The sequence below is a fragment of the Schistocerca cancellata genome, chromosome 3 (assembly GCF_023864275.1).
Source record: "Schistocerca cancellata isolate TAMUIC-IGC-003103 chromosome 3, iqSchCanc2.1, whole genome shotgun sequence".
Taxonomy (NCBI): domain Eukaryota; kingdom Metazoa; phylum Arthropoda; class Insecta; order Orthoptera; family Acrididae; genus Schistocerca; species Schistocerca cancellata.
Window position 1 is genome coordinate 256,318,163 of NC_064628.1, and position 18,528 is coordinate 256,336,690.

Below are 18,528 nucleotides of genomic sequence, written 5' to 3' on the forward strand. Positions count from 1 at the left end.
TCTTTTAGTCTTCTACAATTCCTTCTACAGTTCCTTCTAAGAAAAGAAAGCTAACTGTCCACATATGATACTTGTTACAAAATACGCTTCCTCTGCGCCTTCCTAGCGACACGTCTTTCACTCACACCCAGCGCTCCCATTTAAGACAGGCCAAGTTAAAATGTAATAACTCACTTACTGTTCGTAAATCATTTGACGGGTTGACTTTTTAGAATCTTTAATTCTGAGCGAGCAGTAGTTGGATAACTTCAGGCTACCAATGACTTGGGTATGACCAGACCCAATAATAATAATAATAATAATTATTATTATTATTATTATTATTATAATTGTAATATACAGTGTAGGTCCTGCAACAGTGTAGTAGTCTCTAAATAATTACTTTGTTCTCCGCTGTCAGTTACAAGTTGTGAAACAAATAATTACACGGTTTATGGTCCATTGTGGTAACTACCTCCAAGTCATGATATATTTAAGCATATGCGGTGTATATGTTTCAATTTGACTGTCATCAGCTCATGGCACAAAGAAAGAAAGAGAGAGAGAGAGAGAGAGAGAGAGAGAGAGAGAGAGTGTGTGTGTGTGTGTGTGTGTGTGTGTGTGTGTGTGTGTGGGGGGGGGGGGGGGTTTAGTGGTTGAACTAAGTGAGGAAAATGTTTATACATTCGTTTCAGATGCTGTGACCATAGTCACAATGCGTTATGTGCTAATGCTAGTATTTGAAAAATAAATGTAATTATTGGTAACTTTTGTAATCAGTACTAGTCTTACGAACTACCAGTGCATTTGTGCTTCATCTTGTTGAAAGCGAAATTTTCAGCCTGTTCTTCCTGTTATGGAAGAAGCCAGGTACATGATTCCTTTAACCAAAAAACAACGGGGCTGTAGAAATTTTCTCGGAAAACACTGCAAAATACGTGAAGATTGTCGAGTGTCTCGTGTGCTCGACTATGGTATGTGACTGCTGTGCAGTTCACTTTCCTGCTTAAATGTAACGTAGCGCAAACGAAGGAGTTGGTTTCTTCAGTCTCCACCCCAAGAATGAGTTACTAAAACTCTGCATGATGATGATGATTACCGCCGTCACGAGTAGCTTGTAGCATTTAAATCCTGAATGGTCCGAAGCACACATCTCGGTGCAAAACACCCCAGACAGACAGGAAGAACGATCTGTGGTACAGAGGTGAATGTTTGTCACAAGATACCTAGCGTTAGCGTCCCTAGCGACCTGAAGTTGGACGACCACATAAAATTGGTTATAGGAAAAGCATATGCCAGGCTGAGATTCATTGGGAGAATGTGTATTTATCCATGAAAGATGTTAACCCCAAAACTCTCGCTCGTATGGTTCTTGAGGTTTGCTCTTCAGTCTGTGACGCTTACAAGATTGGATTGATAGAATGGAAAAGAATTGTGAGAAAATAATATAGCTTACAGCCATATGGGGGCACTATTCGTGAGTGGAACAGGTAAGAGGAAAAATGATAGTGGTACCAGAACAACCCAACGCCACAGGTCGTAAGGTGCATTGCGGAGGATAGATGATAGATGTGCATTTGCATTATCGTTCTAATGTGGTAGTGTAAATCCAGAATGAGATTTTCACTCTGCAGCGGAGTGTGCGCTGATATGAAACTTACTGGCAGATTAAAACAGTTTTAATCTGCCAGGAAGTTTCATATCGGCGCACACTCTGCTGCGGAATGAAAAACGCATTCTGGAAACATCCCCCAGGCTGTGGCTAAGCCATGTCTCCGCAGTATCCTTTCTTTCAGGAGTGCGAGTTCTACAAGGTTCGCAGAAGAGCGTCTGTGAAGTTTGGAATGTAGGAGACGAGGTACTGGCAGAATTGAAAGTGTGCGGACGGGTCGTGAGTCGTGCTTGGATAGCCCAGTTGGTAGAGCACTTGCCCGCGAAAGGCAAGGTCCCGAGTTCGAGTCTCGGTCCGGCACACAGTTTTAATCTGCGAGGAAGTTTCGTGCTAGTGTAAATGTAGAAACAGGATGTCTGTAAGATTTTACGGTAACAAGATATACGAGGGCATGCTGAGAAGTTATGTGAGAAAATTCTTTAAGCTTTTTAAGTAAAACAGACATAATTAACATTTTACATCTTATTATTAATATCTGCGTATTTGCAGCCCTCTTCCACAAGGGAGCTCTGAATTGTAGCGTGTAACTTCGCGGTGTGTAACGTAACTATGTCATTGGATGACTAACATCGTGTTGTAATAGTTTCGAATTCGACGAGTTTGTCCACTTAACGGAGCATCCTCTTCTTCAGCATGACCATGCCAAATCATACACACGAACGCTGGATTTCTGAAATAATCCGACGTTTTGGGTTCACTGTCATCGACCACCCTACATACAGTTCCGACTTGGTCCCATTCGATTCTCATATCTTTCCAAACCTTAAAGAAGCCTTCGAGGACTTCGCTTTGAAAGTGATGAGGCGGTGCAAGCAGAGGTGAAGTTGTGGATCCGACAACTAGGTCAAACATCCTACAGTGTCTGTGTCTACAAACTAGCCTCTCGTTGCGAGAAATGTGTTCGTCGCCAAGGTTACTGTACTGAAAAATAAATACACTGACGGAAAATAACGCAACAACAAAAAGTAACTAATGTAGAGTAATGAAAGTTCGAAAATACTTTTGTCTAGGTGATGTTAAAAGATTAATTTATCACAGGTAAACGTAAGCACGACGTAAGCCGTTGCAAATGTGAAGTGTTGGTACATTAATAACCAGTGTAACCGCCAGAATGTTGAATGAAAGCAGTGCAAACGTGAATGCACTGTGCTGCACAGGTGCCGGATGTCAGTTTTCAGTTGGTCGGTCAATACAGGGACGATAAGTGCTGGTTGTGGATGAAGCTGGAGTTATTGTCCAGTGATGGCCCCCTATGTGCTCGGTTGGAGACGTATCTAGTGATCGAGAAGGCCAAGGCAACAAGTCGACACTCTGTAGAGCATTTTGGGTTAAAACTGCGGTATGTGGGCGAGCGTTATTCTGTTGGGAAACACTCCCTGGAATTCTGTTCACGAATGGCAGCACAACGGATCGAATCACCAGATTGACGTACAAATTTGCAGTCACCCTGCGTGGAATAACCACGAAAGTGCACCTTCTGTCATACAAAATTGCACCCCAGACGATAACTCCTGGTGTAGGTCCAGTGTGCCTTGCACGCAGAGAGAGATTGGTTGCAGGCCCTCACCCTTGCCCTCCGATGAACTCTCGCTTGATACCATTGAAGTAGCAAATGGCGATAGTTTGGGGACAGTGGAATTCACGCTACGGGGTGTCTGGCTCATAACTGTCTTTGAAGATTTGTAATAGTTCCTTGTCTCTGTGGAGTCAACTGCTGCTCGTATTGCTGCTGTAGATGCAGTACGAGCCATGCGCAGAACACAATGGTCTTCCCCCTCAGTTGTGCCCGTAGCAATCCGAAGCCTGGCCTACTTGGACGATACATTCTTGTGATCACCGCTACTAGCAGTCATTGACAGTGGCTGCATTCTTCCCAAGTTTTTCTGTAATATCGCAGTTCAAGGAACTACAACTTCTCATAGCCCTGCTACACCACCTGGTTCAAACTCAGAGAGATGTTGATAATGGCGTCTTTGTCGCCTCGAAAGCATTGCGACGGCACCGAACGGTTACTGCAAAGTGTAGTTGCTTTGCCAAACAGCATCCCATACGAGCAAACCAGTTGCGTCTTTACATGCGGTTACCCTTACTTTAGGACATGTGCAATGCGTGGCTCTGTTTAAAAAGAATGGCTCGATGTAGTCATAGAGTCGAGTCGCGCACGTCCGGTTTCATGCCGCGCAGATAATTCGCTGCAAATAATAACCTGTAGGTGTAATCACGCAGATAAATGGTCTATAACTTGGCTAGAACAGCAAATTAATAAAATACACAAAAATATAAAATAAAAGCTATGTGAATAATTTAAAAAAGGTTCTATTCTAAGGTATGTAGTCCATGCAGACAACTGAGAATTACGCGGAATGATGTTTATTGAAGAAAGGACGTCTCAAATAAATGGAAAATAGTCCTACGACAATCACGTATAATACAGAAATACTCTTCTAAAATGCAGCGAAGTTTCGTTGAGAGCGTTAAGAGAATGGTAGGAAACTCCGCTAATCAAATAGTCACAAAAGACATGCGAAAAATATGTCCATTTCGTAATTACAGTGCATGACATACTCACCAGCCCAAAACAGTTGAGATTTTCAACGTGATGATTCACAAATTAACAAATGCGATACAAAAAAATAACTCATACTCGGTCCATCCTCAATTCCGTAGTACAGGTGGAGAACAGTAAAGCCCTACTTTGGAGCACAAACATCACGAACTATAAAGTTCCTTGAGAAATTGAAGTATGGCAGCGGCCGTACACCACGTAGAATGTATCACACGTTCCATCAGAAACCAAACGGTACCATAGGCAGGCCTGGCTTCTTCCAGAACGAACATGCAAGTGCCCACTTCAAGATCTAACTGAAAAGTATCCTCAAATGTTAGTCTCATAGCGGCCGTTTACTGCCCAGAATCTATCAGCTATACACCCGAATTACGCACATTACCACATGCAGGTCTGTCTCTTTCCAGCATAAACGTAAAATTGTCCAGAATCCTTCCCTTGAGCTCTTCACTCTAAACAGTCCCAGTATCCACTTAAGTCCTGTGCTCGTACGCTATTGACTGCTCTCAGATTGCCTGAAGACCGTTCCCACCAAAAATACATCGTTCTTAAGTTCTAAAGACATCATTTGTCTGTAGTCGATCCCTTCCCGGACTAAACTAATATATTCCAACTATATTTAAACAAAAAAGTCATCAACATTCTATTACACTCAGATCATTTACAATAAATGTAAGCAATAAATAAATAAGCCAGCATTAATGGCAATAGACTGTCGTTGAACATCGTTTAAACAATTATTTACGCATTCTTTACCGAAGCGTCTTATCTTTCTAGTTGTGATGTCTGCTGACTCATGGGACTGGCCATTTCTAATTTAGCACAGCTTTTTAATAGCACTTGGCATCAACAATTAAATAAAGTTACTGACCTAATAGTAAACTGTTCATTAAATAAAAATACAAGTATGACAAAATGTGAAATACGTATGCTATGTTCAGTTGCTAGGTAAATGTGGAGAATACGATGTTCTGAGAAACATTTGCGGAATAAAAAGCTGCAAAACACCAAATTAATCAAGAAATAGATACAGATAGGTAGCTATCTGAGGTGACAGCTATAGTGCAATGCTATTACCTACGATACCGCGTGTTGAAATCGCATGGAGCACTTAAAAGTTGTTAATTCAGAGGTTCATTCTGAAAATGATTAGTCATTAAATTTTTAACTTTTGTTGTTTTAAAGATATTGAAATTGTTATCATTGGATGCACATCATTTCTGTGGGATCGCCGATGTGTCGAGATTTGCATTTGTATCTGACGGGAAATAGTCTCAAAGGGCTGTAAGAAGCCATCTTTCAGCTCGTCTGATACTCCGCCATTTTTGGAGCATGTTCTGCTGCACAACGGTCATGCGGGAAATAGCCGTCCAAATTCCCAGCTTTGGGACTTTTACCCCTTTCCGACAACGCCGCTCGTCTTTGTGGTCTCGCCCGTACCGATCGCTTCGCGGTGTACTGAGAGCCGTGTGCCCGCTATCTTTCAGCCGTACAATAATTTCATCTTACCCTGTACAAATTCTGGGTGCCAGTTATGTCGCCTACATACGCGTAACGTCACCCCGTATTCTAAGATAACTAACGCTCAGGACCGTTACAGCTCATATTTAAAGTAAACTTGATTTGCATCTTCATTGTGGAGCTACTGACGCCACTTGTATGTGACTTGCGAAATTTGAACAGACATCATCTATCAGATGTGGAAAAACACGTAACAACTTTTTTATGTTGCACAACTGCTGCTTAGTGTTGGGATTTTTATTCCGTCAGTGTGTGTAGACATGAAGAATAAAGATGTAGAATATTAATAACATTTGTTTTATTTGTAAAGGTCTAAGTGCTTTCACAAAAAAAATTCAGCGACATTACTTTTCAGTACACCATCGTAAAAAAAATTAAAAAGAAGTTGGCAGCCGAGAACGTTGACTTGACGGTCTAATGGGGGAAAAGCTGCGGCAGCTGCCTGTGTTTCCGTGACGTTTGGGCGCGCTCGGTCTGTTATTTCTACTCTGGCGAGGCACGTGCAGTAAAGCACAGTTGGCTGGCAAGTGGCAAGAGGCCCGCCGTTGTCTTTGGCCGGGGAAATTACAGCGCGATGCGCGTCGCGTCCTTTGTGTGCCGACTGCCGACACGGCCTGCCGGGACAGATTAATTGGCCTCATGTGTGCTACACGCCACGCCACGCGATCGCGAACAGCTGGGCCGCCTTGGCAGCTCACCCCCACTGACTCACCTCAGCCTCAGATCGGTTGTGCACGTACATGTCCCCGGAAGAACACAAGTCGGCTGGCTAGACGTTATAAAAACTTGGATTGTGAGCGAAGTACGTTGCTGGCTGCCAGATAAGTTGTAACGCAAGGAAGAATAGGAAATGATGAAATTTTAGTTACATTATGCCTACATTACAGTTGGAAGACTATACAAGTCAATTAGTTGATGATTTGGAGGAGTATTGGGTGTGAAATTTAGTGCACAGAGCTGCTAGTTCTGAGAGCAACAATCGTTCTAACCCATCTGGGCAACGAGTCGAACTGAGATTGGATGATTATGACAGTCCAGCCTTCTCAACTCTATGAGGTGCGGCAATAAAGTAAGGAGACTTATTTTCTTTGCAAGATATGGCAACCCTGCAGGCTTGCGTAGGCACAATATCTTTGACCTTAGTCTATAAGCTGCTTCTAGTCCAAGCGGCACATCGATGCAACTGCTCACGTGTAATAAGTTAACATGTGTTTGTGTCTCTCGTCACGAAAAGGAACCGCATAATATTGCACGACGGTATGCCATTTCTTTTTGCGTTAAATTGGGTGAAAACGCGACGACAACTTACGGTAAGCTTCCGAAGGATTTTGGAGAGGAGGTTATGTCAAAAGCTCAAGTTTTTCGTTGGCATAAAATGTTTAGTGAAGGCAGAAAGAATGTTGAAGATTAAGACAGCAGTGAACGCCCATCAACCTCACGGACAGATGTCAACTTGGCCAGGGTGCATGAACTTGCACGGTCCGATCGAAAATTATCCATGAAAATGATGGCAGAAGAACTGAACGTCAATCGAGAAACGGTTCGTCTAATAATAACTGAAGATATTGGTATGGGAAATATTTGTGCAAAATTGGATTCTGCATCACGATAATGCGCCATCCCATACGTCTCGTAAGTACAGTAATTTTTAACCTCAAAACAAATTTCAGTACTACCACAGCCACCTTATTCACCAGATATCGCTCCGTGCGACTTTTTCCTATTTCCATGAGTCAAAACTGCGGTCAAGGGACACCATTTTCAAACAACACAAGATGTCCAAAAAGCTGTGACAAGGGTCTTGGAGGATGTTAGAGAAGATGAGTTCCAGAAATGGTACCATCAATGGCAGAAGCGCTGGAAAAAGTATGTGCAATCAGAAGGGAACTACTTTGAAGGAGACAACACTAAACTTGACTAAAACGGTAAGCAGCACTTTTTTTCACATCAGTCTCATTACTTTATTGTCGCACCTCGTATACCAGAGTTCGTAAATGTTGCCAGTCAGCTCGGCAACCCATAACCAGATGTTTTCAATGGGTAGGAGACCTGGAAAACATGTTGGCAAGGACAACAGCCTAAAACCATCTTTGTTGAGGTAGGTCAAGACACCACGAAAAACGTGCGGTCACAGAAATTCCACAGAAACGTCAGAAATGTAACAGCTGCTGTTCAGATTACTGGAAGAGGTGATCATGTTGTGTAGTCGATGCTACCACGCATCATGACGCCGGGTGGTGGACCCGTGCGACTATGACGAATGCTTACCGTCAGCTTTCGCTCTCTTTGGAGCGTCAGCACATTGATACGTCCATCATGATGCTGTACTCACAACTGGGACTCGTCTGGAAAGACGTGATCCCATTCCTGTATCCAGTATCCTTGTAATTGGGCGCGCCACGGTAGGCGTACCTCTGCCTGTTGCCGCGTCAAGGGGAGCCGCAAAAATTGTCTCCTTGATGACTGTCCATACTGCATAAGGCGTCGTCGCACTCGCCTGGATACTTGTATTGGTGTAAACAGGCCCACTTTTCTGAATCGTGGTGCGTAACATGACTGTACGGTCCTGAATGGCCGGACATTATGCCTGTCTTTTCGAGCACTAGTCTCTTGGTGTCGTTTAGATCCTACGTAACATTGAATACGGCCTTTTGGGAGCCCATCGATTCTGTATTCGCATGGCTCTTGAGATCCCGACAGACACAAGCAGCAGTGTTGTGGAACGATAAACCAGCAGTCAAATAGCTCTATTAAGATAGCACAAAGAAAATTCTCTGCAAGAAGTACTTAAAAACAATTTATGCGCAATTGAAAGAAAACAGCCCTCGATCACTATTTTTAACAAATTTACCTGGTTTCAACACTGCTAGGAGTGTCTTCTTCAGAATTTAAAACAAAGAATGGCCTTAATTCTATAACATGGTCACAGAATAATGACTAAAAACGTATGATGGGTATAAGTACGGAATCATCGTAAAAGACTGGCAGTACTTATGTGTCATTTATAAAATAATAAATATGCCAAAAGGGCATTAGTCACAAAGATATTTAAGATAAAGAAAACTGTGATGGCGAACCACTAAGGTCTGCGAAACATGTTTTGCAACCTGCAACACGCAAGTAAGGAGCAGCCCTTAGTGGTTCGCTATCACAGTTTCCTTTATCTTAAATATCTTTGTGACTAATACCCTTTTGGCATATTTATTATTTTATAAATAACATATAAGTACTGTCAGTCTTTTACTATGATTCCGTACTTACACCCAATCATACGTTTTTAGTCATTATTCTGTGACCATGTTATAAAACATAGACCATTCTTTCTTTAAATTCTGAAGAAGACAGTCCTAGCAGTGTTGAAACCAGGTTAATTTGTTAAAAATAGTGACCGAGGGCTGGTTTTCTTTCAATTGTAACTATTCCCGGTCTCTGAACGTGCAGCCATGTACAAAATTTTACAATTTATGCGTTTTTCTTGACAAAAGTGTTATGTTTTGGGAACACCAAATGTACTCTGCCTTGTTATTAATAATAATTTTACTTGCTTGATGTAAATAATTTGAAGGATACATTTGTAAAACGTTGTAATTCATAGTATGTCAACAATAAGAGATTTTTAGTAAAAAAATGTGGCGCAGTGGACTCTCGTTCTGGAGGAAGACTGTTAAATTCCCCTTTCGGCCATGGTTATTTAGGCTTGTCGCCGTTTTCTTAAATCGGTTAAGATGAAGTATGGAGGATACCTTTTGAAAGGACAAGTCTGTTTTTCTTTCCTATGGTTCAAATGGCTCTGAGCACTATGGGACGTAACATCTGAAGTCATCAGTCCCCTAGAACTTAGAAAAACGTAAACCTAACTAACCTAAGAACTTCACATATATCCATGCCCGAGGCAGAATTCGAACCTCTGACCGTAGCGGTCGCGCGGTTCCAGACTAAAGCGCCTAGAACCGCTCGGCCACATCTGCCGGCTTTTCTTTCCTATCCTTGGCCTGTCATTATACTGTTCTTATCATTATCGAGAATTTAAACCTTAAGTCTAATTTTTCCCTCGTGCTTTATGCATCGAATGTAATTAAATTTAACCGAACTGAACAACTGAAGACGTGATGGAAACATGATAAAAACATGATAAAATAGTGAGAGAGAATTTGTTAGAACATATGATTTACTTGAAATGCACACATGACGTGAGCGAGCTCGGTAATGCACATACCATTAGTGCCGAGTGTGATTTTCCTGAATGGCAATACTGTACCTACAGTGCTATATGATAGCATTAATCATGGTGTATGTGAATACCACAGAAAATCAGTGCCATTTTCCTTACAAAGTTATCTTTACGGAAAGTACCTGTGAAGCACTAAGAGCTGAAACATGCCAACATTGACCAATCCCAGACAAGTTAAATGGGAAAGAAGTCTGGAGAACGAGCTGGCTACTCCTGCACTGAACTCTTCGTCTTTCTAGGTGAAAACTCAGTTTTCTTCAACAACAGAGGTATCGTTTCCACCACCTTACAAGACACCAATTTACCGGATGTTTGATGGATGCTAATGGATTCTGCTGTCTAGGCTAATCAACACACACCTACTGTAGGTCTGAAAATTAGATCGCGGTATTAGTGCTGGGAAATTGCTATGCAGTCCAGTACCGAGCGAGGTGGCGCAGTGGTTAGCACACACGACACACACACATTCTGGAGGACAACAGTTCAAATCCCCATCCAGGTTTAGGGTTTCCGTCTTTCCCTAAATCGGGTAGGCAAATTTCAGTATGGTTCCTTTGAAAATGGCGCGATCGATTTCCTTCCCCACAATTCCATAATCCGATCTTGTGCTTCGTCCTTAATTCCCTGGCTGCCGATTGGACATTGAGCCCCTATATTTCCTTTCTTCCAGTTCACGTGTAAGCGTACACAGCAACGCATACGGCTTTATGAAACGCAGTGATCCTCGTGGAAGGAAATTCTTACTTTTTTCAGCCTTGGGTCACATAAACAGCGGCGTGACCGATTTCTATTTTAGTGAGTCCGTTATATAGTTGCTCATCAACTGAACGGGCCGGAGAGGAGTTTTTGGCCTCTCCAGATAATGAGTCACCATGTAACGTACTTACTAAGAACTTGAAACCGGTCATGACACTATTTATATATAAAAAAATTACATGTAAGTGTGTCGACGGCAAATCGTCCCTTTGCGATGAGCAGTGCACACGCGGCTAATGCCGTCAGAGACACTGTCAGTAGCATGAAATCACCTACGCACAGTATTTAAATATTGCGTGATATCTTTGTGAAGGTAGCAACAAAGGCAGTGAGTTGCTGATATAGGGATCATTTTCCTATTCCTGGCACAGTACTAAGCGGCATTTGGTTGAACCCTGCGAATTTTTCTCCCTGCGAATCTTTCTCACACTCTATCTCTCCATTTGTTTCCAATAAAATGTATAGCTGTGGTGGCACAGTATTCGCAATTTGCGAATATATTTCGTGACTATATTCGTTGTCAACATACCTCACAACTATCACACACATGAATCGTGCATTTTACTACAGCCGACATGTGCTCTTTCTTGTTAGCGACTTGATCTATAAAACGTGCAAGTCACATGGAGGTCTCTGTGTAAGCCCTGTCGAAACAATGTACGTAACTTCCGTGTACGTAGTTTCCTTTACACGAGAAACTATTTCCCCTGTTTACTCCATTGGCTCATTTGTGAAGCCAATGCTCAGAGTGGAATTTAAGAGCATTTTCGAAGTATTGTACCAACGGAGAGACATTTACCATACCCCTCTTCCTGTACCTAATGAACTATCAGAAAACCGTTGGCTGCTATTGAAACGAAAAGGAGAAGTGTCGCCCCCATATATCTTCCGACTAGATGTGCCGCTTCGGGCTTAGTACCGAACGAACTGACAGAATGGTAAGATAACCGGTCTCGCAGTCGGGGCGATGTCGGTTCAGTTTCCCGTCCTGTCATACAAATGATGTGATTAGCTTATAAAGGACACGATCGATTTCCTTCTCCATCCTATGCCAATCTGCGCTTGTGGACCGTCTAATGATACCATCGCCGACGGGACGTTAAACCCTATGTTGCGTCCTTCCATTTCAAACACTTACCTCGTACAACTTAGGTAGAATCGAACGCACTGTCAGTAGCATATCCAAGGCACTCGCCCCACGAGTCGTAAAGGCTAATTTCGTCTCGGCAGCAGTATTTCATTGCATAATGCATGATACGTGTTCCACTAAAGTTGCAGATTACTATTCTCGTACTAAATAAACTTTTTGTGCCGTTTCTCCTGAGTGAAATACCGGGTTTAAACTTAAACGAAGAGACGGGTTCCAACGAGACGTTTATAGTTACGAGGTCATTAGGAGCATATTCTCGTGGTTTGTGTCGGCTTGAAACGCCAGCTTTTATAGTAGTGTTCCCTACAAGTAAAAAAAAAAAAATAAAAGGGGCACGACAAGCCAGCTTAAAACAGATGCTGATGAGACAAAGGAACGACGCTTTTTTCCAAGAATACGTGGCTTCACGACACAAAGTACATTGCTTAGTTCTTTCACAACAAGGGACAAGGTTGCGAAATGGCAGCGTTTTCTTTGCTGTGGCTTGCCTCGGTTCTACACGGGTTTGCATTTTAGATTGTCCGTTAAAGAGTATGGTCCTCCACAGTAATTGCACCGAAAATAACATAGCTTTTCATCCCCGTTTGTCATATCTACTTATGGTATGTGTAAATCTCGAAGTTTCTTTGACCCAATCTTTGTGTGCTTTTTAAGAAAGTTTTTTACCGACTGTGGCGTGATACGTCTAGCATCTTGGCTGTACCTTTACAGAACACAAAATCTTTCTCCGTGTCATTCTCCATCTCAGCCATACGACTATGGAACGCGCTCCCCTGTGATCTGCGTCTTATCCAAAACCACTCAACATTAAAGAGGGAACTAAAAATTTACATATTAGGGACGATATAGCCACCATTGTTGTGCCTCCTCATCTCTTTCTTTCTCCTCTCCATGATAGCTTCGAATTTTACCATTCTATTTTTCTTCCTCTAACCTAGCTACCTCTTCTACATCTCTTTCACCCCATTCTATCGTCTTGTCTCTGCTCGATGTGAATAACTCACAAGCTGCAAGAACATAACGAGAAAATTCCCAACTAGCAATAGGACTGACATTCATAAAAGAAAAATATGTTTACTTTCATATACGTAGTCATTACTGTTATTATTATTATTGTTATTGTTATTATTATTATTATTATTCGTGATTGTTGTCGTTATTTTTTGATTGTTATAATTATCCCTGTACTACTGTCATAGTCTCTCTTTTTTTCTATAACATTAATACTGTATAACACGTATGTCCATAATGTTCTGTACAAACTGAAATTCGTTCAATCTGAGTGTGCCTGGTTAGGTGTAACAGAGGGTATGAAGGCCCTAATCTTGCCAGGTAAAATAAATGTATAAATAAATAAATAAATGTATAAATAAATAAAGTTTGGATTCGTCTTAGTTTATGTATAGCTGTGGAACACTTGCCAATATTAAGATAACATCCAACGCGGCTCTTTCCTTTGGGAAAATGCCGGCATGTTACCTACGATTTCTGGGTTTAGGACGACTGAAACTACGACGACTGATACAAAAAAAAATCGGGCTTCTATTCCATAACGTTGTCATATGGTTTGATCCAATCTTACGAAGTTGTCTGCTGTTCATATATTTTCATTAAAAAAAGTTGGGAGTAAATCGGCAGTAAATTTTTCTCGTATTAGAAAAAAAATTGTTACTTCCCAGTCATGTTCGTTTTTGTATGAGTATCAATGAAGACAATGACTTCACAGTAAAGATATTTCTGCGTTTAAATGCTAGAGATGAACACTACCAATATTTTGTGCAGTTGTTGAGTGAGTCTTTTTCCCAAAAACTATTCGTTTGTTGTTGTGAATACAACAAACTTCTTTTTCAATGCAGTATTAATTATTTATAATTCTGTTCAATTTTGCAAATTACGAACAAAATGTTGTTTCGATATTCTTGATTTAGGCCATATATGTACTAAAAAGTATTTAATGCCGTCTTCTCTAATGTCCAGACGCTTCATTCTGTTTTTTGCTTCATCCACACAGTGTGTGTCACCGCTTCACGTATATTTGGAATAAATACTCTAGCGACTTAAGTCACCCTCACATCTAGAGATATCCTTCAATATTATTTTGTGACTCGACTTGTTTAATTATGTTAACGAACATTCCTAGTCAACAGTCAGTGGTAATAAAATCATGCTTTCTTTATCCGTTTATGCGAACGCAAAATGTTATTCTGTTAACTGATTCTTCAGTCCTTTATTCGTGGAACAGGTTCATAATAATAAATGAAACGCACAATATTGTGTGTGCTCTACTATATTAATTTATTTGGTTAACCAGCTTTCGGCTTACTATGCCATCATCAGACTTTTAACTTACATTCGCTATGAGCTGTATAAGATCTTATACATCGTACCTCACTCTAGACCCTTTTCCATGTTGTTGTTGAATATTGTACCCCCTTTGAAGTTTGATGATCGCCCTAATCCGAAAATCGGTTAACAAAATAAATTAATGCTGTAGAACATAAGAAATATTATGAAATGAAAACTGTTACTTACGTTTGGCATTACTGAACGAAGACTATCTTTTTAGTGATGTAAAATTTACCCGAAACGTCACGTACAATAGCTTAGACAAGTGTATACGTAGTATGAAATAATCACTGTATATATTAGTTCAGATCACACATAAGTTGAGATAAGGATCTGAAATTCCGAAATAAGCATACAACGTTGATATCAGAGGTACTCCTGTTTTTATTGTCACTGCCCTTACCAAATTGTTAGGCAAACAGCGCAGTGGAGGAAAATAAGTGGATACTATCGGAATCTATCTTCGTCATGGGCATTAGTCTGTATCTGACCACATTTAAAGAGAACTGTCACTCTTAACAGTAAGTGGAAATAATGGCCTTCTCCACTTCCTTACATCTCCCAGCCACTGTACTTTTCCTGTAGGCGGTGGTGGTGGTGGTGGTGGTGGTGGTGGTGGTGGTGGTGGTAGCAGTAGTAGCAGCATTAATGCCCTGCACCGTAGAACGCCTCTCGGAAACCTGAATATATTATTTGCATGGTATTGTATGTGAATAAGCTAGTGTTTTTCACACAGCTGCTTTGTCCTGAATCTCTGATCATGCTTTGAGAGAAGGTTTTTCTCCGGCAACATCATAATGTTAGAGGTTACGAATTTTGCACCTACTTGTTGGAATATTAAAGTGACGAAAGAACCATTTGTGGGCCATCTTCAATCAGTCATATAAAATAGTCTTGAACATTTTGTGCCTACAATACTGAATAGCACGAACTTTAATAATAATAATAATAATAATAATAATAATAATAATAAAGCACCACACCTGTATGTCAGGTGCGTTCATTACGTCAAACCCGGTTTGGTTCTAAGTGAACATGTTCAGGTAGCATGCAGTTCTACGAGGCGGATTAGTGAAAAAGTTAGAAAAACATGCACATAAAGCATGATATGCAACTTCCAACGAAAATACAAGTTTTTTTTCTGGGGTGTGCCCATTCAGCCATCTCAGTAACGCTATGTCCATTATGACGCTACAAATGCAAGGACAACACAACACCCAGTTTCAGAACGGAGAAAATCTCTCACCATGACAGGAATCGATCCTAGGCCCCTTTGCTTCGCAATCCCCTGTGACGACCGCGCAGCTACAGAGGTGGGCCCTTAGCAGCTTTCGTAATTAATGTTCACAAACAGAATGCAGACGTGTACCAGCATCGTCAATCGTGCGCGCTGGCACAAGCACAGATAATGGTAGGTGATGGTAACGAAACAGCGTGCTGCGCTATCCTGGGCTGACCAGGCAGAAAGAAGTGAACATGCGACATCCTGATTGCCATCTATGGAGTGCGATATACCGAGTGTAAGATACCATAATGAGTTCAAACAAAAGTGATGACCGTAAGTGCGAAAGTGTAACGTACGGTAATACAAATACAAGGTTAGCATAAAGGAAAAAAAATGTAAAATTATTTAATACAATACTTACGCCCCGAATGCGTTAATGGAGTTAATCGGATGAACGAATTACAGAGACGATAGACAAGAGTAAAAGACACCACATAGCTTCTCAAAATATTCGCAAAAACTTAATGCAGAGAAAAATAGACCACCACCAATGTAAAGTACAAGACAAACATAAACCAGTGCGTAAAGAAACTCGTATCATTATCACACAGGTAAAACAACAAGTACCTAAGATTACACAAAACGATCGTGGCTGCTGGATATACAAAATGGAGATTACAAAAAATACAACTCTTCATTACATTTGCATAAACATTTTGAATTATCGAATTGATTGGTTTCAGTCGTCTTAGTAAGAATAAAAGTAGACCAGAAACAATTATTCTGTACAGTTTAATGGAAATTGTAATTGTGATCACGCAGCATGATCGTGACATGGATAAAAATGATTACCAGAAATTACGTTGTCATTCCGTATCTAAAGCAGTTGAATTATTGAACGGGGTAGGTCCAGTCGTCCATTGTTAACAAGAATAAAAATCGACGTTTGTTGAACTTGCTAAGGTGTGTTGAGCAAGGTCCTTGTATACTTACGGTAAAGTGAACTTCAGATAGTGCGAGTAACAAAGGGAGTGCATGCAGCTAAAAAACAGAATAAGACCAGAACAATATTTCAGCTCGAGAGGATCAGAGTAAGTTCAATTATACAACATGAACATGGCTTTTGGGTATAAAGAACATTCATTACAGAAATACAAGACAGTAAATTTCCCAAAGGAAATTAATTCATCGTCTGTTGTTAACAAAAGTAAAATTGAGCTATGTTAAATACATGGTGTGGCAGAAAATCGGGCCAATTTGGATATAACGAAATAGAGGATTATGATGTAAAACATTTTCAGCCACAACAAATCCCTTGCGTACTGCCATTTCAGGCACTGTACATTTTTATAGGTAACCACCATTATAACGTGACACCCAGACTATCTGCGATGTAAATCGTTCACGGCCTGTTCAACCATTTGTATGGGAATGATTCTGGTTTCTGCACGAATGGTGGCTTTCGGTTCCGCAGTTGTATGTAGACGTCCAGCGTACACCCTATGTTTCAGGAACCCCCAAGAGGAAGTAACTACAGAGCGGTAAGCCGGCAGGTTTGGGAGGCCACAGAATGTCCTCATTCCTTGAACTGACCTGTCATCGCCGGCCGCGATGGCCGAGCGGTTCTAGGCGCTCCAGTCCGGAACTGCGCGACTGCTACGGTCGCAGGTTCGAATCCAGCCTCGGGCGTGGATGTGTGTGAAGTCCTTAGGTTAGTTAGGTTAAAGTAGTTCTAAGTTATAGGGGACTGATGACCTCAGGTGTTAAGTCACATAGTGCTCAGAGCCATTTGAACCATTTTTTGATTTGTCATCAAACACTGCGCACTGCTGCCATTGAAATTTGTCCACAATGAGACGTAGCACCGTCTCGCTGAAATCAACACTCATTTGCAGGGTACTGTCAAAGTTCAGGTGCGAGAAATGTGTCAACCATGACAGCAGAACTGTGAGATGTGACTGGTCGCAACTTCAAATCGACACAACGCTTGGGACCGTTGGTTACGTCCTTTTGCAATCCCTCTATTCGTTCCTGTTATCGACAACGTTTGGGCTTTCCTGCCGTTTTCACCTGAAATGCACATAGTGTTGCTTCAAAGTTTTTCACTCAGAATCTGATGGTCCCTTGTTGTTTGTGCTAATCCTGTGTGTAAAAGTACGTAAACAAGATCTTTTCAAAGATAACGTTGACTGAATTAAAAACAATGTAGAAAATACCAGTAGGTATATATAAGACTTACCAGTTGTATGACTAATATTGAAAAGGATCGCTCTGACATTTTGCAGGTATTGTTCCTGGTGTCAGTTGGAAGCTAAATTGAGATTAAAGTAAAACCAGTCCAAACACCGACCTAATAGTTAATGGTCCATATCGGGTGTAACAACCTCTACTCGTTTTACGAAGCATGTCGTCACGCACCTCGTAAATCTTTTCAGCTACATTGTATAGGGGGCGGTCTTATCGACGTAACGGAGATATGTTTGTAGAACGCTCACAGAGAACCATTTTCGTGTAAACGCTGGGAATGCAACTTTTGTACCATCAAAGTTTTCACCGTGATGAGACACAAAGTAATTAAGACATTTGCTGCGAGAGAACATCGATTGAAATCAATGGGGAAATTTGGAAATTTATGCTGGACGGGATTCGAACCCGGGTCTCCTGCTTACAGGTAGATGCTCTGACGACTAAGCCATCCGGACACAGAAGTCATTGCAGCTACACGGACTACTCAGGCATGCCTCCCGTCAGACATAAATTCTCAGCTTATCCACACACTGCTATTGTAGTGCCCTTTGCCCATTCTCCTTTCGCAACATTTCGCCGATTCCCGTAATTCGCCATAATTATAGTTATCTGTTCTTTCGGACATGCCCGAAAAAACATGCACCACATATATTCTGCGACCAATTTTTTTCTGACCCAAAGGTACACCACAGCGTGTTGTAACCGGCTGGGCTAAGTGGAGGGTGGTGGTAGCTTCAAAACGCTCTTTGTGTCACTCGGCTGCGAGCTGCCATAGAGTAAGGACGTGCATTTCCGTCAACCCCGTTTTGAGTTTATGTAACACAGCACAATGGAT

At 41.4% G+C, this 18,528-nt stretch overlaps 1 protein-coding gene across 4 annotated transcripts in view; it reads left to right on the top strand.

Moving 5' to 3' along the window:
- The window catches only part of LOC126174904 (bestrophin-2-like), a 481,716-nt gene that overhangs the window by 254,520 nt on the left and 208,668 nt on the right, over window positions 1–18,528 (top strand). The gene's annotated exons all lie outside the window — the stretch shown is intronic.